Source organism: Lissotriton vulgaris, chromosome 6 (assembly GCF_964263255.1).
Source record: "Lissotriton vulgaris chromosome 6, aLisVul1.2, whole genome shotgun sequence".
In the NCBI taxonomy this organism is placed as follows: Eukaryota; Metazoa; Chordata; class Amphibia; order Caudata; family Salamandridae; genus Lissotriton; species Lissotriton vulgaris.
Window position 1 is genome coordinate 733,187,019 of NC_141694.1, and position 27,951 is coordinate 733,214,969.

Here is a 27,951-nt window from a genome sequence, read left to right on the forward strand (position 1 = left end):
GTGCTAGTTGAGGTTAGTGTTAAGTTTGATTCCCAGTGTTTTGACAGAGAGGGAAGGGGAGGGAGGAATACCCAGGGAAGGAGGCCAAAAAAGAGGGGTCCAGGGACTGGAACGGCCACCTGTAAGCACCAATTTGGTTTTATCCGGATTGAGCTTAAGGTGGTTACAGTTCATCTAGTCCCTGATAAAAATCATGGTGGATTGAAAATTGTGGTAGAAGCCGAGGAAGAGGAAAGATTAAAGATCAGCTGGAGGTCATCGGCATATTTGAATACTGTGACCTCCATTTGCTGTAAAGCAAAGATAAGAGGAAAAAGATATAGGTTAAACAAAAGAGGGGAAAGGGAAGAACCCTGTGGGACCCCACAATGGATGTTACAAGGGGGTGGCGAGAAGTCAGCCAGATGGACGGCCTGAGTGCGATTCTTCAGGAAGGAGGCGGGCCACATCAGGGCGGGACCCCTAATGCCGGCCGCCTCGACACGGGTGAGAAGAATGGAATGGTCAACCGTGTCGAAGGTGGCGACAAGTCAAGGAGAACCAGCGCATGCGTCTGATTGATGTCCGCCCCCCCCTCTGAGCTCGTCCAAGACAGAGAGAACTACTGATTCGGTGGAATATGACGGGCGGAAGCCAGCCTAGCAAGGGACTAAAAAGCAGCTCTCCTCAATGAATGCACTAAGGACTTTGGTGACAGGACATTCTAGGATCTTTCCAAGGAAAGGGAGAAGGGAGATGGGCCGATAGTTGGAAAGGGAAGTAGAGTCATCGCCGGGTTTCTTCAGGATAGGGATTTTTGTGGCTGATTTATGTGAGTCAGGGACAATGCCCTGCATAAGAGAATTGTTGAGAAGTGATAAAGGGGGAGAGGGGCAGGCAGAAAAAATCTCTCTCAGTATACGTGCCGGGCAAATATCAGAAGGAGATCCTGATTTGACCCTAGTGAGTAGGGCCGTAAAAGTTTCCTCAGTGATCATGGGTAATCGATCTAAAAACATTGGGTTTGGCGTAGGTTGGGGATTAGAGAAGGAAAAGGAAGGCAATGGGATGTTTGACTTAATGATTGCAATTTCCTCGATGAAATAGGTATTTAAAGAGTCGCAGAGGGATTGGGAAGGGGTTGATTTGAGAGTGACTCTGTCTGAAGAAGCTAACTCGTGGACTATCGAGAAGATTTCCTTCGGTTTGTTTTCAGCAAGGAGAACCTTGGAAGAGAAATAGTCAGTCTTGGTGTGAAGGATGGCTCTTTTATAATCGTTGAGAAGAGTGGTATACTTTATATTTAGGGTAGGACAGTAGTCACATCTCCAGGCGCGCTCTGCCTGCCGTAATGTGAGTTTTTTCTCTTTAAGCTCGGCATTGAACCATCTGTTTGCATCATGAGCGCGTTTTGTCCTGACGCTTCTGAAAGGAGCCACTTGATCACACCCTTCTGAGAGCCATTCGTTAATAGTGGCTACTTGAGAAGAGGGAGAAAGTCCTGCCAGGTTAGGAAGAGAGGCTGAAAGAGAAGAACAGAGAGTTGTTAAGTTGGCACAGCTCCAATTGTGTGCCCAAATGTTCCTGGGAGGGGAGGTTTCGTAACAGAGCTTAGATTAAGATAGAAGGAGACAAAGGAATGGCCCAACCAGGAGCAGGGAATAACCACAGGAGGAGAAATTGAGATGTTAATTGACCAAACCTGATCCAAAATATGGCCGTGAGCATGAGTGGGGGTAGAAACTTGAGAAGTAAAGTTTAGGTTAAGGAGCAATTCTGTGAATTTTTTGGACGTAGAGTCCTCTAAGGGGTCAGTAGGCCAAAAGTTAAGGTCACCGAGTACCAGAACCGAAGAGTTGTTCACCACTAAAGTTGCCAGGAGTTCCTGAACTGCAGGGATGAAGTGCGACATTTGCTGAGGTGGACGGTAGATCAGTACACAAGTGAGGGGGACCTGGAAAAAGGCCGACCGGACGACCAAGAAGTCGACTGCCATGATAGAGGGGAATGATAACACTTGAAAGTGAAAAGTGGAGCGAACAATCAATGCTACCCCACCTCCCACCTTCCCCGCGGGCCGATCGGCACGCAAAGCGTAGTAAGAGGAGGGGAGAGCCGCCAACACATTCGGTAGGGAATCTGGGCAAAACCATGTTTCAGTGAGAAACAACAGGTCAGGTTTATGTGTATCTAAAAAGACAAAAAGCTCAAGGTGGTGCTTGACCACGGACCGAGTGTTTAGGAAGTAAGCATAGATTGCAGGGACAGGACCGGGGAGTAAAGGAGACCCCAACGAGGTGGTTGGAAGGGGGGCCAATCCTGACAAACCAGGGGGGTGGGCGGGAGATGGAATAAGTAGGTTTAGGCCGAGTTTCCTGATATGAGCAAGAGTGGTGCCTGCTGGTTTCTTTGCCACTTTCCTTAGCCCCCGTGAGAGAGAGAGAGAGGGGTAGGAAGTTACAAAGGCAAAATAGAGAGGAGAGAAGGAGAAGAGAAAGAGAGCGAGAGAATGGAAGGATGTAAAGAGTGAGTGGAGGGAGGGTGGAGGACTAATCTGAACATTTTTGCCACCACTGATTTTGATTCCTCAGCCGGCCCTAGTTCCAATGAATTAATACACTATGCATAAACATATCTATTGGATTGCTACCTCTTTTTACAAGGGGCGGGCAGAGAACTCCACCAGCGGAGATCACCCCACGTCCCGACGGACAGAGCTCAAACCCGGGCCCGGTCCCAGCTTCCGAACCGTAACCAGGCGGGGGAGAGCCTCCCCTGGCCCCAGCACCCGGACCCTCAGCTGGCATGCAGTATCGGGAGGCTTCTGCACCCCAGGGCCTGACGGACAGAGCTCAATCCCCGGGCCCTGCTTCCGAACCCAGCCAGTCAGGGGACAGAATCCCCAGGCCTGATGGACCACTTTCCCCAGCACCCGAAGCTCAGCTGGCTTGCAGGACTAACGCGCTCCCGCACCCCAGGCCCTGCAGGATGGAGCTCAAACCCGGCCCGGTGCCTACTATCAAACCCAGCCAAGCCGTGAAGAGCCTCCACGGGCCCCGTTGGAACCCCTGGGTGGCCTGGGACATCAGCAAGACGCTGCCATCTCAGACAGGGCCCAGCCTTCCCCAACTCAGGGCTTCTCCAAGTTCTCCAGGGGCTGCAGCTAAGCACCCCTTTCATGCAGGGCTGGCCTATTGCCGCTCCTTGTCTTGGAGACAGCGGGGAGCTAGGCAGTCCTCCCTGCTTTGAAGCCGCCCTGCCCTGGCTACTGACTGTCACCCCCCACACTCAGACCCTTGGGTGTCAGGGTACGGACTTGAGCGGGTGTGCCTTGCACCTTCCCGGAGCCCGGGGGCAGCAACCAAGGAGGGTTAAGCCAGGCCATGTCCTCTCCCCGCCGGCCTGCCCAGGGAGCCCATTTTCCTCAAAAATTGAGGCTTACAGAACCCTGGGGAAGGACAAAAGTTGGAGGCAGTCCAGCCAGCCGGTAGGTCAGCCATCTGGTCACCAAGCCCGCAGGGCTATCTGGTCGCGGAGCCAGGCAACCAGATGGTCCGGGACGACCCAGCACCCAGATGGCCTGAGACAGCTAGACCCAGTCGCACTTGCAGTCCGACGACGGTGAGGGTGGGCAGGCACTCACAGGCAGCTGCTCGGGAGGCTCCTTCCCCGGGGCTGCTCGCCGCCCTCTGTGACTTGCGTGGGAGCAGTGGGAAGGGGTGTCCCTGGCTGGCCCAGGCCATCTGCTCACCCTGCTGACCCGCAAGGGATGGTGGCCCGTCCCTGCCTCCCGGTGGTGGAGGGACGGCAAGGGTAAGCCCCAGGCTGGTGGGCACATTGTGGAGGCAGCCTCCTACAGGTCCGCATCGCCCCCTCTGCATCCCTCCCGCCGTCCCGGGGACCCATGCCCGGGTATGGTAGAGTAGGGCATCAGCGGGCGCCCACACATGGAGAGACAAAAGCTTGGCTCAGAGGATGACTTTTAATGGATCACAGCAAGGTATCTGCTCTGGTACTTACAAAACTCTGACTCAGAATCAGGTCACCTACGAATGACTTAGCACTGGGTACCCCCGAACATGTGGTGCACTAAGGGTGATGGAGGCGGTCCCCTTCCGTCTGTGTTCCGGTCCAAAAGTGAGCGGCTCTACGCACCGCCCCCCGAAAGAGGCCGGCTATCCTAGGACAACTGAGGCTCCACTGCACTGTGGTATCGTTACAGTTTAGGGGGAATTCTGACTTAAAGGTGTTCAGTCATAATCCCACAGATGATAGCTTTGCCCCATTGGCTTCTTAGCCAAGCACATACACCAAATGCCTGAGCCTGCGGTTCCTCTCATACTGAGCAGGAACACATCAACAGTAGGGTAAAACTAACCTGCCTCACGATGGTCTAAACCCAGCTCATTAGTGGGTGAGCAATCCAACGCTTGGGGAATTCTGCTTCACAATGCTAGGAAGAGCCGACATAGAAGGATCAAAAAGTGGCATCGCTATGAATGCTTGGCCGCCACAAGCCAGTGATCCCTGTGGTAACTTTTCTGACACCTCCTGCTTGAAACCCAAAAAGTCAGAAGGATTGTGAGGCCCTTCTTTCACGGTCTGTATTCATACTGAAAATCGAGATCAAGTGAGCTTTTGCCCTTCTGCTCCGCGGGAGGTTTATGTCCTCCCTGAGCTTGCCTTAGGGCATCTGTGTTATCGTTTGACAGTTGTATCGACCCAGTCAAAACTGCCCATCTGCCACTGTCCCCAGAGCGGGAGCCAGAAGCAAGAGCCCCACAGGGCTCGCCCCCCACCTCACCAGATAAGTGAAAAAACAATAAGGTTAATGGTATTTCACAGGCGGCCCGAGGGCATCCCACTCTCATGTTTCTACACAGTCCCAGACTAGAATCAAGCTCAAGAGGGTCTTCTTTCCGCACAGATTCTGACAAATGCATTCCCTTGGCTGTGGTTCCATTAGATAGTAGGTAGAGACAGTGGGAATCTCGTTTATCCATTCATGTGCGTCACTAATCAGATGACGAGGCATTTGGCTATTTCTGTACCACCTGGCGGTGGCTCGTTCTGGGTTATTATGCTGCCCATCAGCGTCAAATCGGTTTTGCTTTCAACAATACAACATTGTGCAGACCACTCTTACCCAGGTTTTGCTTTCAACAATACAACATTGTGCAGACCACTCTTACCCAGTCAAGAGATCAGGGCTGAATCCATCACCGTTATTTAGCTCACTGCATCACCCCAGTTCAGAACCTGGCTATATGCAAATTAGTCTGACCCAGTGCCTCTTGGGAACAGGGCAGACCAAACTACCAAGCCAATTCTTCACCGGAAAGGAGACAAGCTTCCGGGGACCGGTTTCTGGGCCAGGGTCAGACTAATTTGCATGTAGCCAGGTTCTGAGCTGGGATGGTGCAGTGAGCTAAAAAACGGTGATGGATCAAGCCCTGATCTTTGGACTGGGTAAGAGTGGTCTGCTTTATTCATCACCACCCCCTTTTCTGAATCGTTTTTGTCCACCATAAGCGTGGAAGGGTATACTCAGATGTGAGTCCCTTGCTCATTGCACCATCAGGATTCAAGCAAGCCGGGCCGAAGACGGCTGAAATGCCAGAAACTGGTCCCCGGAAGCTTGTTTCCTTCCCAGTATAACAATTGGCCTGGTAGTTTGGTCTGCCCTGTTCCCATGATGCACTGGGCCAGGGTCAGACTAATTTGCATGTAGCCAGGTTCTGAGCTGGGATGGTGCAGTGAGCTAAAAACTGGTGATGGATCAAGCCCTGATCTTTGGACTGGGTAAGAGTGGTCTGCTTTATTCAGACACTCTGTTCATCACCACCCCCCTTTTCTGAATCGCTAACAAATTCAAATCATAACTCAGAAACCTACTGTCTAAAATGTTGAGTTTGTGCGTTTTGATGATGTTATCAATTTTTTCATTTATTACTTCTCCTACATACATGAATAAATGAGCTATGTACGGATCTGGAGCTGCCCTGAGAAACAATAAACTATTGACTTCATGTAGACCAATTGTTTTACATAGTTTTGGTATACTGAGGCCCCCAAATGATCTTTTTGAATATAGGAGACCATCACATGTGTATGCAGGAAGGTGTAGAAAATGTTTGACATACTATTTTATTGTTTGATCCAGAACATTTTAAGTGTTAGCTTCTGGTCCTGTCATTTCCAATTTAAATAACAGTTTAGGGACCAAGTACTGACACAGCATTTCTATTTTCTGCGTGGGTTTAAGTAGTAGATTAGCAAGTTTTTGAGCATGATTAACAAGGACCTCATTAATTTTGTTGTTGCTTGTATGGCCAGTGTGTGGATCAAAGATCAATCCGATGTATCTCTCACTTTCTTTTAGATGAATGTTTTCAATATTTTCTTTTTCAAACTGCCATGGTTAGCAGTTGTTAATCAGGATTTTATCTGTATGGTGACTGATATAAAATTCATGTGTCTTTTTCACATTAAGTTTTAATCCTGTGGGGGGGCGCTAGAGGGCCCACTGCGGATCGTGGCAAAATGAACGTACAAACCAGCAGAAGATGCGAAGCAGCACTAGTGGAGTTTTGGTGAACGCTGGGGGTGGATTAAAGGCTTGTCGGCAATAATCCTGTCTGGGTGCGCAGGGTCCGCTGTCTCGCAAAATGACATCCGCAAGAGATCCGCGGGACTGTGCAGAGCCGGGACTGCCGGAGAAACACTAAAGAGCCGTCAGCCGGAAGGTCCGGAGTGGCGGCGGCCAGGATTGCACATCATTGCGGTAACTGGGGAGAATTGCGGGACGCTAATGTGCCGACAGTCTGAAAGTGGGGACTAGACAGAGGTGGCTGACAATGACCCAACATGGTGGCGAAGACGGCACTGGTAGGAGCGGGCAGCCGAGACAGATAAGGATGCCCTGCCGCGCTTGTGCGATGTATGCCAGTAAATCAAATGAGGCGAATGAGCGCTGCATGTAACAGTACAGTGCCTTTCTGCTGCTGCATAGGCGCTGAAATTTGGTGCAGTGAATGGCAGAATGCTCGCTAATGCCTGCAATCAACAGTTCGAGAATTTGACGCACACGGGCACGGAGAGCGATTGACTATGTACCCTTGATTTTCTACGCTCCTCTTCTGTCAGACCTCTGGGTCTCCTGTAGGGCAGAACTTGGGGTTTCTTGCTGTGCACTGGATTACTGGCTGCCCCTACGTGGAGGAGGTGAATACGGGGACTTATGAGGCTTTAAACAGTGAGCAGCAGTACCCAGCATTGATAGCGTGGTGTGTTGTCTGATCTATGCAGCTGCCTGAGACGTGGATTGCGTCGTGGAATTTACCCCACAGGCCAGAAGATTCGAGAGTGTGGCCAGTTACTGGATAATGCACGTTGGATGCGGGGAGAAGCACCACCTCTGTCTGGTGCACAGCACCGAGCTGTGACTTGAAGTGGGGGTTGCTCGCAGTTGTGTCATTGCAGTACATCTCTAACAACTCTACATGCACTGTTATGGTGTGCTTTTGCCTAGGTGCATTTCGCTGACCATTTATACAGGAGCTGGTAAGATCTAGGTGAGGCCTAGGTATTGAATCAATATGTGTGAGTAGCGCCTGTCCTACGCGCTCTTCCTCCATAGTACATGAGCCTGAGAGTGGTGAAACCTTAGTGGCTAACATTGCGGACTGACAGCGCAGCCACAGCTTTCTTCTGAAATAAGCCGCGGGATCAACCCTGCTGATTTAAGATAACCAGAGGTTGGGGGCCAGCAGTGCAGCCGTCAGTTAAAGAGATGGGGAAACCGGCTAACCAGCAGCCGAAGCTCTCCTTTGAGTCACGGCGGACGACGCATGGACCTGCGGCGGCCTCCAACGCGGAAAAGGACGCAGAAAATATCACAGAAAGTAGTATGGAAACTACCCTTAAAGCGATACAATCAAATTACCAAGAAATCAATAGGAAACTTTACAATCTTATCTGCCGAGTAGACAACATGGCGGCGAAATTAGATAAACAAGGAGAGCGCCTGGATTCCGCAGAAATGCGCATATCAGCAGTGGAAGACGAAGCGCATACTACAGCTACCAAATGCGGCGGAATGGAAAAGGTATTGGAAGTGATCAAGGCTAAGGCAGAAGATTTGGAAGCCAGATCACGCCGCAACAATGTGCGAATAGCGGGTGTACCAGAGTCAACGAATACAGGCCGCATGGAAAAATATGTGGAGGACTTGTGCCAAGAGATGTTCGGAACGGAACATTTGTCTCCCCTATTTATTGTCGAGCTGGCACATAGGTCGCTGGCGCCGCTCCACCGAGACCTATACTGGCCTGTATACTCAACTATCGAGACCGAGACAATATTCTGCGTCTGGCACGTGAGAACAAGGACATCACCTACCAAGGTAATAAGATCGAGTTCTACCCAGATTACACTCTGGCGGTGCAACAGGCTCGCAGGGAATACACCGCTGTTAAGCAAAGGCTGAGAACTTTACAGGTCGACTACGCAATGTTATATCCAGCGTGACTAAAGGTAACCTGGGAAGGTAAGCCAACAATCCTCACGACTCCCAAAGCCGCTCAGGAATTTGTGAAAAAGATCACCGGTAAGCGTAAGGAGCAGAGGCGGCTGAGCAACAAAATGAGTCAGACTGAGCACCATAATGGCGTAATATGATCTGGGACAGGGGCTCGATGGATGTTGCCGTTGTGTTGAACTGTTCTTCTTGTATAGCGACGACATATACTGAGATGGCGACGAATTGAGTACTGCCAGAATGGCGAGAATGTGCTAGAAGCGCCAGATTTGGTAACAAAGTAATTTCAAATGGTGCCGAGATTTAACTGATACCCTGCTGTGGGGGGGACTGATATTTCCCTGTTTCAGAGCAAAACTTATACAGTTGCACTAATAATGATGTTCCTGGGGTGTCGTGGCAGGAATTGGGGGAGTTTCAGGAATAATCAGACGCTGCTGCCTACTACACTGTGTTAAGAGATAATCCTGCTATGCGAACACTCGAGAAGCTCATGACACCTGCCAGACATTGTGTGTTACGAGAGGTCTGTCACAAGGACCCTTGGGCAGGGTAGTGAGTAATATACCTCACCATTGACTGTCATGGGACGGATGACACAGTGTGGGGTTATGTCTTTACGTATATGCACTGATGAGCTCAATATTGAACGGGGCTGATGGCCGCTGGCCACTTATGGAGGGGTGGCAGTAAAATGTTATTGTTTAATGTGCGTTTACTGTCTCAAAGGTTAAGACTCATGAGGGAAAGTGTTGCTCTGTTAATTGCACTTATTGTGCTGTTATTGCCTTTATGCCACATGCGTATATGTAGATGAAGTCTGTGTTATGTATTAAGGTCCCTGGTGTTAGAGAGGCCACACATATTAATACAGCATACGGTAGTTGGTCCCGCATAGACTACTGGCTGGGCACCGCTAATACTCTGCTATGGACCACCGCGATCAAGCATCTGCCCAAAACACTATCTGATCATAATCCCTTCCTTCTGACCCTCCAGATACCAAATTATCAACCATAGCCTTATAATTGGAGGTTTAATGCAAAAGCCCTGACTGACTCAATTTATGCTGACACCATAGCTACTGCTGTTGCAGATTATTTTCAGTTAAATGCACCGTCCACGACTGATCCCTCCCTCTTATGGGAAGCCTTTAAAGCTACCTTGCGAGGAGTTTGCATGAGCACCACGGTCAGGATATTACGTGACATTCGGAAACAAATAGCACACTGCGAGTCTGAAAATCATTGAAAAGTTAAGTAAAACAACAGGATTAAAACTTTTTATTTTTTTTATTTCTTTATTGCAGTTTAAACATAGCAAGTTCACAATAACAAACAGTAAACTTGGAAATAGGTTATTCCACGAACAAGGCTATGGCCAGATGGTCTGAGATGCTTGATATCCCTCTCACAGAGGTGGAGTGGCAAACTGCATGCTCTCTGACCCAAATGCTCACGCCTAATGGGAATTTAATAATTTTACATTTTAAATATTTACATCAGGCATACTACACACCTGCAAAACTTTATAGGTTTGGGCTACGTCTAGAGACGAGTTGTAAAAGATGCGGTTTCGAAGTGGCGGATTTTACTCATTTGGCGCGGAACTGCCCTAAGATCTGGGATTATTGGGAAAAGGTGACCACGCTGCTCGCTGAGATGGTGGGAGCTACAGTCACTTGCCCCCTGGGATTGATTAATGATGTGCGTGCATTGAAATGTAAATATTGTATAGTGGCATTGTTGATTGCTAAGAGACAGGTCTCTCCTTGCTGGGACAGCAAAAGTACACCTAATGTAAAACAATGGCTGCATCATCTATCCTATTGTCGTGACACGCTGCACACATAAGAAGAGGAACTGACCGCAAAATCAAGGCCAAAGGACTATTGGAAGTACTTATCGGATTATATAACTGTGCATGCAAATGATTAATTATATTGGAAGTATTGATACTGTCTTATGAAGTCAGGATTTATGACCATTTTATGTGTTCTTCGTATATGTGTTAACAGAACATGTAGTACACTGGGACGACGAATACGGTAGTGTGGAGTTCCAAGTTTACTGTTTGTAATTGTGAACTTGCTATGTTAAAACTGCAATAAAGAAGCAATTTTTTTTTTTTAATTCTGTTGTTTCACTTAACTTTTCAATGATTTTCAGATTTGTACTCATTCCTTCCCAGGTGCTGCTGAGTACTGCCATGTCATCAGCAAAGGCTAGAGCAGTGATTTGCTCAATAAGACCATCTGATCGAATGTGAAACCCTTGCCATTTTTCTGAAGATCTCAGATCAGAGGATCCATGGCAATGTTAAATAGCAGTGGGGATAAAGAGTCACCTTGATTTTCTTTTTTTTATCAATTTGTTTATTGGTTTCAATCACAGCCATATTACAGGATTGGGCAACATTTTCAAGATAGTCAACATGATAATCAAGCATACATTAATTCTCATTGCATATTAAACGTTCCCCACATGGCCCGCTGGTCTTTGCATCTCCATTTCAACAGTAGGCGACACACAAGGATCAGCTCGATATTTATTCCAATTCGGCCACTTCCCATCCCTTTTCCCGGGGCACCCCTGAACCTTAAAAACCTCAGTCTCTGCCAACATGCAACTATCCATTTCTTTAGCCCACAAGGTGACGAGAGGTGGGCTCTCTCCCCCCAACCTCTAGCCAGCTCTCGTTTCACCAACTTGTATCTCAGTGTTGTAAATTGCTGTTCAACTTCTGTGAGATCAGCCGCCTCCATATGTTCAACAGTCCCAATTAAGGTGTTAGTACTATGTCCTTTCTCAGAGCTGTTTGCATGTAGTCTGAGACTCCCTCCCAAAGGGCACGTATCTTTGGGCAACTCCACAGAGTATGGTAAAATGTAACCTGCTGACCACACCCCTTCATACAACGGTCGTCAGGTTTAGCTCCTATTCTTGCAAAAACTTTCCCCGTGATGTATGATGAGTGGAGTATCCTAAGCTGAATCAGCCTGAATCTCTGTGGGATGGCCGCTTCTCGAGGGGACATAAGAGCTGCTTGCCAGTCCTCATCGTGAGCTTCAGAAAGGTGTTTGGCATGTTATTCCTCAATTTCTTATACATTAAAGATATTGCCTTTGAAGTGGGAGGCCCATCTAGCAAACGGTCTTCCAGTAGTGAGGATTCCGGTATATCTGTGAGAGACGGTAATGCCGCCTTTATCACATGTCTAATCTGTAAAATACCTGTATATTTCACCTTGTGCAATTTGGTATTGCCTCTGGAGGTCACCGAATGTAAGTATTGCTCCCTTCTTGACCAGGTCTTTCACCGCTGAGACCCCGATGAGGTCCCATTTATCAAACCCGGGCTGATCCCACAGCATACCCAGCTTCTGGGAGAACCTCAGCAGTGTAGCCTGCAAGAGGACGCCCATCCACCCCAGCCGGGAATTAACTATACACCAAATTTCCAATGTATGGTGGGTGGGTCCGAAGAACCGCCCCCTATTCTTCCCATCCGTAGTGTACAGGGCCCCTAGATATCCGGAGTGATCAGTGTGGTATCGACCAAGAGCATATGCTAATTTGTCCGGGGGGTTGATACATCCAGTGGTTAATGGTCACCAATTGCGCCACCCAATAATAACACTGTAGGTTAGGGAGTGCAATGACACCATCATACCAGCCTTTCGTCAATTTCTACAGTGCAATTCTGGATGCCCTCCCATCCCACAGCAGTGTATGAATCTCACCTTCAACTACTCTGAAATACGAGTCTGGGACTCCATGTGGACAGTTATGCAGTATATAGAGAAAACAAGGAAGGGCCAGCATTTTAAAAAGTGCCACCCGCCCCACCAGTGTTAAAGGCAGAGACCTCCAATGCTTCACGTCTGCTCGTAACCTGGCCAAAGGGGGGGCCAGATTAGAGCTGTAAAAACAGGCTGGATCGGGAGTGACAAAGATCCCCAAATAGCGGAATCCCTCCATCGCCACCGTTATAGTGCAGTCTGCTGGAAGGCGGAAACTTGGCCTCTCAACATAAACAGTACGGACTTGCCAACATTTGTGAATATGTCTAGCACTACTCTGATCGATTTGTACGGGGAGGCTAAATATAACAGTATGTCATCCACATACAAGGATATGCGATCCTCCACTTCAACCGCCCAGCGCATCCCTCACACCATCACGTCCCTGCGCACCCAGGCCGCAAGAGGTTCCAGCATAAGAGAGATTATCAGCGGGGAGAGCAAGCACCCTTGCCTAGTACCTCTATGTAACTCGAATGTTCTGGATGTGTAGCTGTTAACCCTCACCTGACCCAATACCCCGGTATATAGAAGCTTAACCCAGGCTATGAACTTAGGACCTAGTCCAATTTTACCTAGGACCTCAAACAGATATGGCCATTTAATGGAATCGAAAGCTATTGAGGCGTCGAGAGATAGCACTGCTGCGTCTTCTTCAATACACTTCCTACGAGCCATCACATTGTGTAGACGCCGTATGTTAAGGGCTGTGTTCCTACCTGGCATAAAGCCTGATTGGTCTGGGTGGGCCAATGATGTAATAACTGTCACCAATCTATTCGCCAGGACTTTTGCCAACAGATTGACTTGCTGGTTTTCCCTGCTTGTTGATGACCACAATGGTTGCCAGCACCTGATCTGAAGGTAGCCTACCCACTTACAGGCTCTCTTCATACATGGCTCTCAAGTGTGGCACAGTCAGAGAAGCAGTAGCCTTCAAAAACTCTACTGGAATGCCGTTAGGCCCCATCGCCTTACAGGACTTAATCTGTCCCAAGGCCTTGTTTATTTCTTCGTTCGAAAGGTCTGCCTCCAGGGTCTCCCGTTCCGCATCTGAGAGGCCCGGTACATCACTGTCTTGGAGGAGCTGACGGGAGTCCTCGGCCATGTAATGTGTAGAAGGGTGAGTACACCTTTTTGAAATAATCAGCGAATTCCTCCGCAATATCTTGTGGATGTATCACTGTTTCCCCCCCTGGTGTCCTCAGTTTGTGTACCCATCTAGAACCCTGCTCCCGTATTTCTTACCACGCCAGTGTCCTGCCAGCCCTGTCCCCCAGATCATAGAGTCTGTGATGGGTGTCACAGTGTTTAGCCACTATACTCAAGTATTCATCTTGCTTGAGTAGTAGTCTATGACTTGTGTCTGGTGAGGGATCTTGTGAATGCTCCCACTTCAGTTTGAGGAGGTCAGACTCTACCTGGCTTGAAAGTTCACGCCTTCTGGGGATGTATCCCATCTTCAAGGACAGAGCTTGCCGCTTAAGAACCGTCCTTGTATGCTTCCCAGATTACTTGTGCTGAGTCGACTGAGCCAACGTTTTCGGTAAAATAGTTCTCGGACTGCATGCAGAGTTCTTCCCTAATATCTGGTATGCGTAGGAGCCGTGGGTTAAGAACAATAGTGGTGCGTGCCTGTAGTTCCCAGTGCGTATATTCCATCCAAACTGGGGAATGGTCAGATATACCTCTGGGTAAATGCAATAGGTCTCGGATTTATTTGAGTTTGAGCTAATGGCATTGTAAATGGCAATGTCTTTTCGCCATGTGTTATGGAGTGTATGCATGTGGTGTGTAGTGGAATTATGTGGGTTGGATTTGAATTGTAGCAATGGTGGCATGCTGCGCTTTAGATGAATATGATTAGAAGTAAAGTGTGCCATACTGCGATTGCTACAATAGTTAATTGTGGATGCGTTAACAATTGATTTGTGTTCTGATGGCTGGTGCTGTGTGTGCCTGTAGAAATTGTGCACTGATGGCTGGTGGTGTGTGTGCCTGGTGGAAGCATGCACTGCCGGCTGGAGGTGTATGTGCCTGGTGGAAGTGTGCACTGACAACCGGTGGTGTGTGTGCCTGGTGAAAGTGTGCACAGACGGCTGGTGGTGTGTGTGCCTGGTGAAAGCATGCAATGATGGCTTGTGTTGTATGTGCCTGGTGAAAGCGGGGGGTGAAAACCAGAGGGTCAGTAATTTGGGGACATTTCTTTCTTAACTGTTTTATTGGTAGGCACTGTGCTATTATGATTCAAAAACGTAAAGTAGCCATGTTGAACTTTGGACGGCAACTGTTGAGTGGGCAGGTTCAGGTTTTCTCTCAATTTGGAACATTCGGTATTGGTAAGCACTGTGATGTTGTGATTCGAAAGTGTAAAGTAGCCACATTGAATGCTGGACGGCAACTGTTGAGTGGGCAGGTTACAGTTTGTTCTCTATATGCGATAATCCGTGTACTGGGAAATTGTGTGATACATAGCTTTGGGGAGGGATACAGACCGGACGCTATCTATAATGACCTGGAATGTCAATGGTGTTGGAGATAAGATTAAGCGAAGGATAGTGCAGCAGTACCTAAAGAGACACTCACCTGATGTGGTCTAATTGCAAGACACGCATTTTGTGGGCCAGAAATCCAAGGCCCTCAATAGGTGGGGTTACAAACTTCTAGGGCATGCCGACTACATCACAGACTCGAGGGGGACGGCCGTATTGGTTAAAAAAAGTACACCCCTTATTGTTCACAAGACATGGGCGGATACAGGGGGCCGCTTAGAAGGGGCAGAGGCCCAGTGGGATGGCAGGGACATCAATATACTCTCAGTGTATTTACCGACCTCTCTGGGCAAGGTGGCATTGGAGGACCTAGGAAGTAGATTGACGGGACTATGGGGGGAGACTGCAACATGACCTTAGATGGCACTGTTGATCGCTACCTACCGAAGTCTAGGGAGAAATCTAACGACCTTATGGGTGACTTTTCGAAGGCACTGGGTTTGACAGACGTGGGTCGGGCGCTTCACCCAGCTGGTAACTTATTCACATATTTCTCTAATGTCCACCGTACTTTATCACGTAGTATTTCCTCACACACCTGTCCTCGATAGGTAACTTCGCCCAGTATAAGGTTTTACCCAGAGGTATATCTCACCATTCCCCAGTTTGGATGGAATATATGCACTGGGAACTACAGGCAGGCACCACTATTGTTCTTAACCCACGGCTCCCCCTTGGGAGCCAAAGACTCTGAAAGCAGTGACCCTGTCTTTAACACCACCACACCAGTGTGCCTCAAGTAACATGTGCCAGGTCTTCTACAATGCAGGGGCAGAGAGGATAGGGGAGGCAGGACAAAGCAGGGGCAGAGAGAAGAGGCAGGACAATGCAGGGGCAGAGAGGAGAGGCAGGACACAACGCAGGGGCAGAGAGGCGAGGCAGGTGACAACGCAGGGGCAGAGAGGAGAGGCAGGACACAACAAAGGGGCAGAGAAGAGAGGAGAGGCAGGACACAACGCAGGGCAGAGAGGAGCGGCAGGAGACAACGCAGGGGCAGAGATGAGAGGAGAGGCAGAACACAACGCAGGGGCAGAGAGGAGAGGCAGGACACAATGCAGGGGCAGAGAGGAGAGGAGAGGCAGGACACAATGCAGGGGCAGCGAAGAGAGGAGAGGCAGGAAACAACGCAGGGGCAGAGAAGAGAGGAGAGGCACGACACAATGCAGGGGCAGAGAGGAGAGGCAGGAAACAACGCAGGGGCAGAGAAGAGAGGAGACGCAGGACACAACACAGGGGCAGAGAGGAGAGACAGGCCACAATGTAGGGTCAGAGAGGAGAGGAGAGGCAGAACACAACACAGGGGCAGAGAGGAGAGGACAGGCAGGACACAACGCAGAGGCAGAGAGGAGAGGCAGGACCCAACGCAGGGGCAGAGAGGAGAGGCAGGACAACACAGGGGCAGAGAGGAGAGGCAGGACACAACGCACGGTCAGAGAGGAGAGGCAGGTGACAATGCAGGGGCAGAGAGGAGAGGCAGGACACAACGCAGGGGCAGAGAGGAGAGGCAGGACACAACAAAGGGGCAGAAAGAAGAGGCAGGACACAACGCAGGGGCAGAGAGGAGAGGAGAGGCAGGACAACGCAGGGGCAGAGAGGAGAGGCAGGACACAACGCAGGGGTAGAGAGGAGAGGCAGGTGACAACGTAGGGGCAGAGAGGAGAGGCAAGTGACAACGCAGGGGCAGAGAGGAGAGGCAGGTGACAACTCAGGGGCAGAGGGGAGAGGCAGGACAAAACGCAGGGGCAGAGAGGAGAGGAGAGGCAGGACACAACGCAGGGGCATAGAGGAGAGGCAGGTGACAACGCAGGGGCAGAGAGGAGAGGCAAGACACAATGCAGGGGCAGAGAGGAGAGGCAGGACACAACGCAGGGGCAGAGAGGCAGGACACAATGCAGGGGCCGAGAGGAGACGCAGGACACAATGCAGGGGCAGAGAGGAGAGGCAGGACAACACATAGGCAGAGAGTAGAGGCAGGACAACGCAGGGGCAGAGAGGAGAGGCAAGACACAACACAGGGGCAGAGAGAAGAGGCAGGACACAATGCAAGGGCAGAGAGGAGAGGCAGGTGACAAGGCTGGGGCAGAGAGGAGAGGCAGAGGACAACGCAGGGGCAAAGAGGAGTTTGGAAAATAGCTAGCCGCCCACACAAGGCGGGCTGCTGGGTCCACCGCCCACAGCAAGGAGCACAGCTTGCTGCATTCAAGGAGAGATGGAGAGCTGGTGCATGGCAGTGAATGTGGACACCCGCTGCAGGGTAGGGAGAGACCTAAAGTGGGACTGTCAATATATTAAACAGTATCCCCCCTCCACCTCCCTCACAAACAATCTTGAAGCACCGTGATTTACAGAACCCAAAGCCAGGCCTTACCTTGAATAGGCAGAAAATCTGGAAGGAAAACAATAACCAAAGTTTAAGATCAACAGAAGAGTTGGGCATTTGAAGAAAGAATGCCGGCTGTCAGCACCGACCACAAACGCCGGGGGCAGACCCGCGTCCAGGGGAGCCGGCTGCAGAGGCTGACCTCGTCGGTCATACACATTAGAACAGAAGGGGTGGGGGAATTTCTGGATAAAGGTCTGACATGTTAAGCCCCCGGATCCCTTAAAGCAGGCCCAGAAAAACAGTTCATGAAGAGAGGGGCAAGAGGTGAAGTTTAATAACATTAAAGAAGAACCCACCCCCTTCAGTTTAAGTTCTTTGTGATAAACTGGTTTCTGCATCAGTCGGAGGGATTACAGCCTCACAGGACTCCACCACAGACCGCGGGCTGGGGGGGTGGAGGGAAGGCATGTTGCACAATCGCAAACAAGGCTTGCAAACCTTGCTGCCCCTCTCGCCAGAAATTTCGGGGCTCAGAGGAAAACTTGCAGCCTGGCTCCTGGGTCAGGCAGGCACCACCCCGGGGGGCTAGACGCGGCCAAGGCCAAGGATGGGCAGGAACAAATCATTGGATACAAGAATGTAAACATAAACCCAAGGAAGCACTGCGTCCCTTTGAAGCCCGGTCATCTGGTAACCTTAAGGCATATTGTTCCCATCTAATGGGCCTGGGGAGTTAGTGCTTAGAAATTAAAAGCAAGCGGCACTTCAACCAATCCAAATGTAAAACAAAACTGTAAAAAGCCCGTGAGTGGTGCGCGCGCGCGCGCCACTGCGAGCATATGTCTTCAATTACCGCTGCCGTGACAGCCGCGATAATTGAAGACATATGGCCTCTGGTGCGCGTAACAGACACCAATAGGCCATGGGCGGAGCTATGCGACCGCCCATGGCCTATTGCATGTCTTGTTTTAAAAACACACACACGCGAAGGCCAATGAAAATGGACCTTGGAAATAACACGCACGAGCTGCGTGGAATTTCCAGGTCCATTTTCAAAACGCTGAGAAAAGCACTCTGGCTGCGCGACACTGCTTGCACAGTGTACGCTAGGCCCGAGACCTAAAAAAGGTGGACAGAGTCTTAGGCTTTAGGTGCTTCGTGATGAGGTCTTCTACATCCAACTGCTGCAGGCCATCTGTTCTTTCCGAAACACCTAAATACACATGTTGTTACGGCGGGCCCAGCTTTCATAATCATCAAGCTGCTGTGCCATCCTCTCCTGCTTCTTCTGCATCTCGAGCATCTGCGTCTGAAATTCCGACGTGTCCGTCTGTAGGGCGTTGGTGACTATCTTGAGCTCCTTAACTTTTTCGACCATCTTCCTGAAGTCCACCCTGATTAGAGAGACCGCCACTGTGACCGAGTCCACAGAAGCACGCACTCCGTTAATGGCTGACATTACGTCATGTAGGGTGGGGTGATAGGATTAGGATTTATCTCAATTTAGTAGTAGTATAGTTAGGAGTCCTAACTTTACTACTACTAAATTGAGAAAAATCCTAATTTTAAGACTTTCGGTATTCACAGAAGGCATTTAGGAGTCCTAAAGTTAGTAATCCTAACTCTACTACTACTAAATTGAGAAAAATCGTACTTTTAGGACTTTCGGTATTCACAGAAGGCATTTAGAAGTCCTAAAGTTAGGAGTCCTAACTTTACTACTACTAAGTTGAGAAAAATCCTAATTTTAAGACTTTCGGTATTCACAGAAGGCATTTAGGAGTCCTAAAGTTAGTAGTCCTAACTTTACTACTACTAAATTGAGAAAAATCTTAATTTTAGGACTTTCGGTATTCACAGAAGGCATTTAGAAGGCCTAAAGTTAGGAGTCCTAACTTTTCTACTACTAAATAGAGAAAAATCCTAATTTTAAGACTTTCGGTATTCACAGAAGCCATTTAGGAGTCCTAAAGTTAGTAGTCCTAATTTTACTACTACTAAATTAAGAAAAATCGCAATTTTAGGACTTTCGGTATTCACAGAAGGCATTTAGGAGTCCTAAAGTTAGGAGTCCTAACTTCTGTGAATACCGAAATGAGTAAGTTCATTCTGTGAATACCAAAAGTAGTAAGTGCATTCTGTGAATGCCAAAAGTAGTAAGTTCATTCTGTGAATACCAAAAGTAGTAAGTGCAATCTGTGAATACCAAAACAGTAGTAAGTTTAGGATTGAGTCTTAAGTTCATTCTGTGAATCAGGCCCAGAGTCAGTAGTGTCGCACTGCAGTATCCCTCCTGGCCCTATGATCTCACAGACACAATTGGAGAAGTGCGGCCGATGTATGATTTTGGCTAGCGTCTTTCTTGGTCAATCTCCCTCCCCATATTTCCAGGCCACCCAATATTTCCCCATGAGTTTCATTTCGCAGTCTGTGGCCTCGGTATATTCAGAGAGTTTCCCTCAAAATGCAAAATCCACCCATCCCCAGTTGCTTCTCCAGGTCCTTGAGCTCTGTCGCTAGTCTTCTGATCGTATTCTGTAGGTCCCTTAACACAACCAATCCTTTGGAGATACAGAACCCTCACACTGTCACCTTAAAGGCTTCCCAAATTGTTTCTACGTCATCTACTGAACCTTTATTCCGTTGGAAGAAATCTTGGATTTCATCCTCCAATTCGCAGTGGAATACCGTGTCTAGGAGCATTAAGGGGTGCAGTCTCCATGTGCGATATGGTTTGTTACACCGAGGAGGGGCAATTGTAAGCTTGACCGGGTAGTGGTCCGAATATGTTCTGGCCAGGTGCATGACATTTCTTATCAGGGGACCTAATCCTCTAGATAACAAGTAATAGTTTAAACGTGCCCGAGAGGCAGCCTGTGTCTCTGAAATGTGTGCCCTCCTGCTCATTTGGATGAGAGTGTCTCCAGGCATCTTATAGTCCTATCTCCGCTTTGGTACCCTGCAGAATGTGTTAAGACCTGTTGTAATTATGTGATGAGGGGTTGAGAGCTACATTAAAGTCCCCACCCCATATGATATGCGTGGATCCTATGTCGAGTATTTTCCCCCATAGCACAGTGAAAAAAATTCAGGAGTGTCTACATTTGGGCCGTGAAACTAAAGAGTGTACGCAAGGATTTGCATATACATCCCCTATAGGAGGCACTCCTTAAATGTTCATCCTGTTTCAAATAAGCATTCAAACTACAGTCAATCGTGTTGTGCACCTCCCACTTTTCTATTTTTGTGAATTACATTTGGGCCGTAATAGCTCACCAGTGTGACAGAGTGCATACCCAACCTCCCCCACACAATGGTGTATCTACCGTTATGATCAGTAAGGTACCTGCTAGGACGAATGGCGTCTGTTTTTTAATAAGTTCAAAACCACTTTATTTCGATTAGTAAAAATCATAAAAAGCACACAATAGGCACAAATACATGTTCAGAGGGATACAAATACATTCAGTTACTAGAGATATTTAAAAAAGAACAATTAAAATATTTACATTTTTTAAAAAGTAGAAGAGTATTTTAAAAATTTCATAAGTTAACACCAATGCTGTTAGTTTGTCTAGACCTGGTACATTTTTTGAGGCGTAAAGCAGCTACCAAAAAATTTGCAACACCAAACATTATTAGTGGGGAGTCTAACTGTTTTAAGTAAAGGAGAGCTGGTTTGACTTGGACAAACCCCTTGTTTTTGAGCAACGGGGTAATATATTTTTTCCTGGGCAGAGAATAAAATTTACAGAAAAACATAAAATGTAAAGTGTCCTGCAATGAGTAGCTATCACAATTACAAAGTGGCAAATCCTCAGGCTTAGCCCACACCTTGGAATCATTTAACAAAGAATGAATCTGGTTAAATCTTAATTTAGTTAATAACCAGCGGTGAAACAGGATTGACACAACTGTTAAATACGGTTCGATAGCCATGGTTGACTTGGAGATATAATGCTCCCTCACTGTAGGTTTCACAAGTTCTCCGCTCTCCCGCTCTAAATCTCTGTGTTTGATGAAAGTCAATTTGAACCATTCCAAGTCAGCTTTAACAATACTTTCTGGTTTGAAAAATAAATCAGGGCGGCCCAGGCAGCTAAGGGTATCTTTAATGTATGCTATCCACCGAATGTTTTTCATGTTGTCCAGGCGTAAGCAGTCCCTTAAGATTGCATGATTTAGTGTTAGGTTAGGGTTCAGCCAGGTTCTTAGCCACATCAAAATTGGCAACTGTTTGATGATGTCACTTATGTACCCCTGGCCTAATTCCGTATGGACAGAAAAAGTGTCCGTGGATTGTGGTAGACCCAGGACCTTGCGTAAGAATTTATTCTCCTCAACTTGAATTGCTTCTGCGTTGTTAGTGTGGCCCCATATGGAAGCCCCATACCTTGCTATTGCAATTGATTTAGCTCTATATATTGCTAGCATTGCTTCTATAGGTTTACCACCCAATCGATTAGCAAAACCTGAGATTGCTGCCGCGGATCTTTTCATAGCATTAACCTTTACTGATATTTGGGGTGCCCAGGAGCCCTTTTCGTCATAGACCACCCCTGAATAGGTGAAAGTTTTTACACTAGAGATTGGTGTGTTGGCGCAGAAAAAAGGTTTCAAGTTTTTATTCTTCCCCCCACCCACTGACATGACATGTGACTTGTCAGTATTTATCTTTAAGTCAAGAGAGGTCATAAAGGCGTCAAAAGCCGCCAATAGTCTCTGTAATCCAAGGGGTGTTCGTGCAATAAGCACGGCGTCATCCGCATAGAGGAGGACCGGGGTGGACAACCCTCCAAAACGCGGTACGTCTAACGTAGCCAGACCCAGGGAGGATTCGAGATGGTTTATGTACAATGTGAATAACATAGGGGCGAGGATACAACCCTGGCGCACCCCTCTGGTAGACTTAAAACCAGCGGTGCAAGCTCCCTCCTGTGTCATCCTAATTCTGGCTTCCAGGTCCCGGTGTGCCTCTGCCAGAAAGTATACCAGGGGATGGTCCATCCCCAGGTCCATAAGGATTTCCCACAGCCTAGACCTGTTGACCAGGTCGAAATCCGTGGACAAATCCATGAACCCTAGGTAGATCGATCCACTGGATGCTACTGTGTACTTTCCCAGGATTCGGTGAAGGTTAAGGCACTGGTCCTTTGTCCCCCTTCTCCTTCTAAACCCATATTGGGCATTTGATAGAATGTTATTGCTAGCAGCCCACTCTTCGATTCGTGCCAGTATCACCTTCCCTAGAATTTTGAAGGAAGAATCAATGAGTGAGATGGGGCGATAACACCTCGGATCACCCCGTTGACCTTTTTTAAAAATGGGTATAATGGTTGCACGTGACCAGGAAGCAGGAAAACTATGGTTGGTAGCAGTGTTAAAAATATTAGTCAGGATTTTAGCCCAGAAGGGAGTATTGGCCTTGTACATATCAGCTGGAACACCATGCGGGCCTGGGGCTTTTTTCCATTCGGTGTTGATTATGGCCTTTTCAACTTCTTCCACGGAGAAGGAAAGGGCTGACTTGGGAGAATTGGTTGTGAAAAAGGTGGAAGGTTCACATACTTGATCACTCCCATAGATAGTTTTAAAATGTGCAAGCCAATCTCCCTCACTAATATTGGCCTCCAAGTTATCGTTGGCCTCACCGGTAAAAAGGGGGTTATTTATTATGGCCCAGAAACTAGCACTATCTCTTAGCGTTGCCTTCTCCATCAGGGCGGACCAAGCTTCCTTTTTTAGTGCGTCTTTACGTGCACAAATAGTATTTTTATATTCTTTTCTTAATCTGGACACTTCCCCCTTATCCCTTGGTGATTTTTTAAGTTCTGCCAAAAGGCTACTATTGAATTGAATTGAAACTGCACTTGCATAGCGCTATCTACCCGGAGGCCTCGTAGCGCTTATGACTGGAAACTTACTTAGTGCGGGCTCGGGCAGATCAGCAGGATTTAGCAAACAGGTGAGTTTTCAAGGCTTTTCTGAAGGAAAGATGATTGGTAGTTCCTCTGAGGGATAAAGGAAGGGTGTTCCAGAACTTAGCCGCGGTGTGTGAAAAGGAGCGGCCTCCCCAGCGGGCTTTCCTGACTCTGATGGAGGAGGCCAGCTGGAGGGTACCGGATGGGAGGGAGCGTGACGGAACATAGGGAGTGACCAAGGGCTGTAAAATTGCAGGGCCAAGGTGATGGAAGGCTTTGTGTAGAGTACACATAGCCTTGAATTGTACTCTAGCCGCTATGGGGAGCCAATGAAGTTCCCTTAGGGCATTCCTTGCTGATTGCCAGCGAGGGAGGTTGTAGAGTAAACGAGCCGCACTGTTTTGGGTGACTTGGAGCTTCTGGATGACAAAGGAGGGGGCTCCCATATAGAGGACATTCCCGTAGTCCAGGCGGGATAGTATGAGAGCCTGGACCAGGATCCTCCTTGCCTGAAATGGAAGCAGAGGGAGCACCTTCCGCAGCATCCTCATCAATCCAAAACAGGTAGCTGCGGTCTTTGTGGCTTGGGCTGAGAAGTTCAGGGCTGTGTCGAACCAAATCCCCAAGCTTTTTATTTGGGACTTGGGAACGGGAGGCGAGCCCAAACATGGTGGCCAGATGGATGCAAAGACAGAGGGAGAGGGGTTACCCAATAAGATGTCATCTGTCTTCTCCCCGTTAAGTTTTAAACGGGAAGATTGCATCCATCTAGCAACAGCCTCTAGACAGGGGCCTAGGGTGTTGGACGATACCTCCGAGTGGTCTAAGGAGACCACCAGTTGGGTATCTTCCGCGTAGGTGACAATACGCACACCGAAGGGATGGACAATCCTGTCTAGGGGTTCCATGTAGGCATTAAACAGGGTGGGGCTCAGGGAAGAGCCCTGAGGAACCCCACACCTGAGTGGATGTTTAGGTGACACTGCCTCGCCCTCAAAGACCTGGAAGAAGCGGTCAGCCAGGAAGGATGTCAGCCAGTCCAGAGCCGGGCCCGACACGCCCATGTCCGCCAGTCGTTGTAATAGCGTGACATGGTTGACCGTGTCGAACGCGGCGCTGAGGTCTAATAAGATGATGGCGACTTTGCCACCCTGGTCTAACACTGCTCTTGCTTCCTCTGTTACCGCTAGGAGGGCGGTTTCGGTCCCATGTAGGGAGCGAAACCCTGTCTGAGAGGCACGTAGAAGGCTATTTGACTCCAAATAGTTCATCAAGGTGTTATTTACGTGCCTCTCAAGCAGTTTGCTCAGCCAAGGGAGCAGGGAAATAGGACAGTAATTCGCCAAGTTGGATTGGTCAAGATTGGGCTTCTTCAACAAGGCCCTCACCATCGCGCACTTCCAGGAAGGAGGTACGGATTTTGAGGAGATGGAAGTGTTGAGAACGTCCAATATGACCGGGCGAATTATGTCCATAGCCTTAATGAGGGTCTGAGGGGGTGCTGGGTCGTTAGGGGAGCCTGAAGTGACTTTAGGAATGAGTCTGTCTAGGGCCGGAATGTCTAAGGGTGGGATTGTGTCAAGCCTACACGAGACAGGGGCATCAGAGGTGGAGGAAATGGGGGGTTCCAAATCGTTGTTAACAACCCCAAAAGAGGAATATATAGTCTGGATTTTTTCGGAGAAAAAAATAGCCAGTTCATTGCAGCGGTTTTGGGCACCATCAGCAGAGGGGCATTCCGCAGGGGGTGAGATGAGAGATTTGACAATTTAAAAAATTTCCCTTGGGGCGTTAGCGGCTGCATTGATTTTGCTGCCGTAGAAAGAGGCTTGTGCCGTCTTTATCTCCTGTTTATAGAGCCTAATGGCAGCTCTATATTCATCCTTCCTAGGCTTGGAGTAGTCCTGTCTCCAGGCTCTTTCATATTTACGACAGGCTAATTTCATGGACTTGAGAGTGGGAGTAAACCATGGGGCGGCTCTAGGTCTTTTCGTAAGGTTACTAGCCTGTACAGGGAGGACCGTATCAAGTGTGGAGGATATCCAGTCATCAAAGTTGTTGGCTGCTGTATTGGAATTCAGCGCCTTCCTGGGTATGTCTTTAACCAGGGCAGCTTCCCAAGCGGGGAGGGGAAGTGAGGACCATTTCCTACCTCGATGTTTAACGAGGCCGCAGGTGGAGGGAGAGAGATTGGTACGCCAGGTGAAGGGTATCAAAAAATGATCCGTCCAGGGTAGTGGGACAGGGGGTTCAACCATGAGATCATCAATATTGCTGTAAATGTGGTCCAGCAAGTGCCCTCTGTTATGAGTAGCATGAAACCCCTTTTGATGTAGATCCAGCGCTTGAAGGTTGGAACAGAGGGTATTGGCTGCAGTATCGTGGGGGTCATCTAGATGCAAGTTGAGATCTCCCAACAAGGTAAAGTTGGGTGAGGATAACACGATACTTGCAGCAAGATCCGTAATTTTAATAATGAAATTGTTGAGAGCGCCAGGAGGACGGTAGGCTAGGATGCCAGAGAAGGTGGTAGTGGGGGGGAATTCGAGGGAAACGTGTAAACTTTCGCAAGTTGGCGAGGTTGTGGGGGTGATTCGGCATTTGTAGCTGTCACGATAAACAATAGCCACTCCTCCACCTTTCCCAGTCTGGCGATCTAGTCTCTTTAACATAAATCCTTGAGGAATGGCCCAGACGATAGCTGGATCATTGTCTATATGGAGCCACGTTTCCGTTAGGAAGAGTGCGTGAGGATTAAGGTCTTCCATCAGAGAGTGTAGCTCAGTGTGATGTTTACAGACGGACCTACAATTTAGGAGAAACATTTTCCATTCCTGAGTGGGAGGTAACGGGCAAGTACGAGGGAAAGATGGACGCCAGTTACAGCTTTTGCAGACATAATCAGTATGAGAAGGAAGGAAAGTGTGAACGCATGTCGGATTAACGGAAGGATGAAGGGCATGAAGCGAAGTTACATCATATGACAGCGGAGGGCCTACCATGGTGAACGAAACTAGGCACCAGTCAGCAGGAAGCGTCTGGCGCAGACTGGCTTCTCTTTGGCGCCTCTTCGGCGCGTCTCCGCGCTACCGCTGCGTGTCACCGCTGCGCGAACAAGTGCGGGCTAAAAAGATTAGGCGGAGTGGGAGACTAGCGCGTCAACCCACCGAAGATGGCCGCCTCAGATGGAGCAACCAGGAAGTGGTGCCGCTTGCCTCCCTCCACAACAAACAGCACTGGTTGCTGCGGTGGACCGGGGAGTGAGCGAGCCCAATTCAGGTAATTTACACAGTTTAAACAATTTTTAAAAAGAGCTAAAAGCAGAGCAGAAGTAGGAATACAAGAAAACGCTTGTAGCAGTCCTACTTGCTACCAAGCGCCAGCGCTACGAAATTCTCTAGTCAATCTCGAGCGCGATACTGTCCAGCCCTTAAGTAATCAGGGCGGAGTGGGAGACTAGCGCGTCAACCCACCGAAGATGGCCACCTCAGATGGAGCAACCAGGAAGTGGTGCCGCTTGCCTCCCTCCACAACAAACAGCACTGGTTGCTGCGGTGTACCGGGGAGTGAGCGAGCCCAATTCAGGTAATTTACACAGTTTAAACAATTTTTCAAAAGAGCTAAAAGCAGAGCAGAAGTAGGAATACAAGAAAAAGCTTGTAGCAGTCCTACTTGCTACCAAGCGCCAGTGCTACGAAATTCTCTAGTGAATCTCGAGCGCGATATTGTCCAGCCCTTAAGTAGTCAGAGCGGAGTGGGAGACTAGCGCGTCAACCCACTGAAGATGGCCGCCTCAGATGGAGCAACCAGGAAGAGGTGCCGCTTGCCTCCCTCCACAACAAACAGCACTGGTTGCTGCGGTGGACCGGGGAGTGAGCGAGCCCAATTCAGGTAATTTACACAGTTTAAACAATTTTTAAAAAGAGCTAAAAGCAGAGCAGAAGTAGGAATACAAGAAAACGCTTGTAGCAGTCCTACTTGCTACCAAGCGCCAGCGCTACGAAATTCTCTAGTCAATCTCGAGCGCGATACTGTCCAGCCCTTAAGTAATCAGGGCGGAGTGGGAGACTAGCGCATCAACCCACCGAAGATGGCAGCCTCAGATGGAGCAACCAGGAAGTGGTGCCGCTTGCCTCCCTCCACAACAAACAGCACTGGTTGCTGCGGTGGACCGGGGAGTGAGCGAGCCCAATTCAGGTAATTTACACAGTTTAAACAATTGTTAAAAAGAGCTAAAAGCAGAGCAGAAGTAGGAATACAAAAAAACGCTTGTAGCAGTCCTACTTGCTACCAAGCGCCAGCGCTACAAAATTCTCTAGTCAATCTCGAGCGCGATACTGTCCAGCCCCTAAGTAATCAGGGCGGAGTGGGAGACTAGCGCGTCAACCCACCGAAGATGGCTGCCACAGTTGGAGCAACCAGGAAGTGGTGCCGCTTGCCTCCCTCCACAACAAACAGCACTGGTTGCTGCGGTGGACCGGGGAGTGAGCGACCCCAATTCAGGTAATTTACACAGTTTAAACAATTTTTAAAAAGAGCTAAAAGCAGAGCAGAAGTAGGAATACAAGAAAACGCTTGTAGCAGTCCTACTTGCTACCAAGCGCCAGCACTACGAAATTCTCTATTTCTATGTGCTTTTGAACATGCTCTGTCAAACCAACCCTTGTGTGGCTGTGCGTTCTTTCTAGGTTTGGCAGTTAATTCTTCGGAAATTAGTGAACACAAAGTAGTATAAGCGGGGATCACTTCCTCCCCCTGTTTTGAGCTATCCCGACAAATATCAATTTCTTTGCGGGCTTTACAGGTTATATTGTTAAAGAAGTCTACAGGGATTAC

General features: G+C 48.7%; 1 pseudogene; it reads right to left on the bottom strand.

Annotated features, from left to right (window-relative positions):
• Positions 1 to 3,937: 3,937 nt before the first annotated feature.
• LOC147707923 (28S ribosomal RNA) lies at positions 3,938 to 4,912 on the bottom strand (annotated as a pseudogene; the record flags this gene model as incomplete).
• Positions 4,913 to 27,951: the final 23,039 nt, after the last annotated feature.